We start from the raw sequence: 2,642 nt of genomic DNA on the forward strand, positions 1-2,642 counted from the left end.
CGTTTTGAAAGCTCAGACAAAAGCACGCGCGAAATGGTGATCAGACCGCAATGGGGCCAAATTTTTTTCAATATCGTTTTATGGTAGCATGTTAAACACAAAGAACGTGGAAAATCGCCAAGTCAGGTTTTTCCTTTAGTATGACTTTAAACCTTGTTCAGCACTCTTGATGAAAAAAAATGTCAGGTTAAATCGAACACTAAATCTACTCTCCCAGCAACAACAACCTGCGTACGTCTCTAGAGGTAGGCTTTGTTTTGTGTTATCTTTATCTTGCATTGCGGGAAAGCCGGCTTGAGCGCCTTCCGACGTAGGCTACACCTGACCCACGCTGCAGCCGACTGCAATGTCTGTTTCCGGTTGTTTACTCCAGGGCTTCCCAAACTGGAGGTCGCGGCAGGGGCGCCGGAATGATTTTTGACTGGGGGGGCAAGATTACGAAAAAAGGGCACTTTTGTTTACTAAAAGGCCAATTTTTTTTCAAGTTTTAAGATAAGACATAGCGATAATGCTAATCTATCAGCTCACTATGTATTGAGTAATGATAGCCTACAAGTGTCCGGTATACAAAGAAGGGCATCATGCTATTTTATAATGATGTAACCAGAGATGGGCAAGATCACCAGTATTGGTGATCTTGAAGATCAAGATCAAGATCACCAAGAATAGGTGATCTTGAAGATCAAGATCAAGATCACCAAACTATGTGATCTTGAAGATCAAGATCGTGATCTTGAAGATCAAGATCACTTTCAAGATCACTTTTTGTGTACTTGAAAAATAACGAAGTTTTTGATCAATGATATTGCAAAAAATAATTACTATAAGCAACCTGGGTAAAGGTATATAGTTGGTATTGCTAACTTTTACTTTTAACTACTCGATCGCTGGCCTAAGAATTGTAATAAGTTAGTGACTGTTGCTATTAGACCTATCAATTGTTGACGTAGTTCGCCTAGAATCGCAACGTCACACCCAAGGCCGAGGTTAATTATAGTAGTTCTGAAAAAGTCGCAAAATTTGCAATTAGTTTTATACTTTTTATTTATAATAAATAAATAAAAATAAACTTTGAACTCCATCATTTTTTACCAAATTTTAGTTTGGTTCATGTGGGAGTTATTATTCGTGTTACTAAGTAGTTTTAACTTTCACTGCATTATGTCAATGTTTATTGCACCATTTACCCATCTGGCAACCTTGATACTGTTGTCTGCTATCAAAAAAGTTCAGAGGTTTGCGGTCAGACAAACCGCTCCATACTCAGACCGTAAACAAGTCTTGGTCTGGTTGATTTGCTGCAATAAACCACTTTACATGACCAAAGTCGGCTAGAGTCCAGATTTTTTAACACCGCCATTCTAGACTTTTGAAACATCTAAAATTGGGTCAAAGAAGGAAAACATTTCTTTAAAATTCACACATGGAACTTGTGAACAAAGTTAAATCATTTTTTATTATACGTCAACATAAAGTACACGGAAGTTGACTTCTTTATTATGACCAACACAGAAAACTTTTTCAATTTTGAAATGGCAACACTGACCAGATTAGATGGAGACTTTAAATCGTCTTTTGTTGGACACATATCATACTAACAGTGACTTAATGTCATTAAGTCTTAATGTTAGTAGTTGCCACTAACTACTTTGTACAGTACGAGTTCTAAAAAAATGACTCTATCTAGTAAGTAAACTTCAATTTTAAAGTGATCTTGATCTTATTGTTCTTCAAGATCAAGATCACTCAAAAAAAAGTGATCTTAGATCAAGATCAAGATCACCAAAAAAAAAGTGATCTTGAAGATCAAGATCAAGATCACGCCCATCTCTGGATGTAACCTACTGTCAAGCCTTAAAGCAGCCTGCGGCCATGGCCGCTAAGTAGTGCTTGAATGAACCGCAGGTGCTACCTCCTCAATCGGCCAAGTTTGGCCGCCGGTTTCTCCTAGCCAATTATTTAATTTCGCAATACAATGATCGTGGATTAACTGTCGAAAACATGCAGTATCAAAGAGTGACGCAAAGTTAGATCAGCGCGTCATAATCGCCACTGTTGCATTGTGTGGGGAATATTTGTTATTGATGGAATATCCATCTGCGATCGCCAGCGCTGTAAGTCTTGTTTGTAATTCCCGACGTTTATTTTAACAAAGTCTTAATCCGAATTGCTAATTTACATCGGCTGGCAATATTGTCGTTTTTATGTCGATTCGATGTTGTCGGACATTGAATCGTTGTTAAAAAGGAGAACAAAGTTAGTTGACATCAATGGGAAGACATTTTTTGATCATATTTTGCAAAAATTATGCTTCTTTTAGTAATGTCTTCTAGTAATGTACATCATTGAAATAGCTAAAACCTCAATTGCTAAGGTAACAGGATCAGATGTCAGTAGATTTAACAGAAAAAATATTTCGCACTTGCTAGTGCATCGTCAGTTCTGATAAAGGGCAATTAAAGCCTACATGTAATGTTTTAATCATTGAAATACTTATTTTATTACCTTGCCGTCATCGTCAACACATGTCGAACGTTGTTTTTCGTTGCTAAAAAGAATTCTAGGGGAGTAGCAAACTTTTATAAAATCAGCCACATTGGAGACACTCGTGCGAGTGTCGTTTGAATAGTACTGGATTACAA

Source organism: Aplidium turbinatum, chromosome 9 (assembly GCF_918807975.1).
Source record: "Aplidium turbinatum chromosome 9, kaAplTurb1.1, whole genome shotgun sequence".
Taxonomy (NCBI): domain Eukaryota; kingdom Metazoa; phylum Chordata; class Ascidiacea; order Aplousobranchia; family Polyclinidae; genus Aplidium; species Aplidium turbinatum.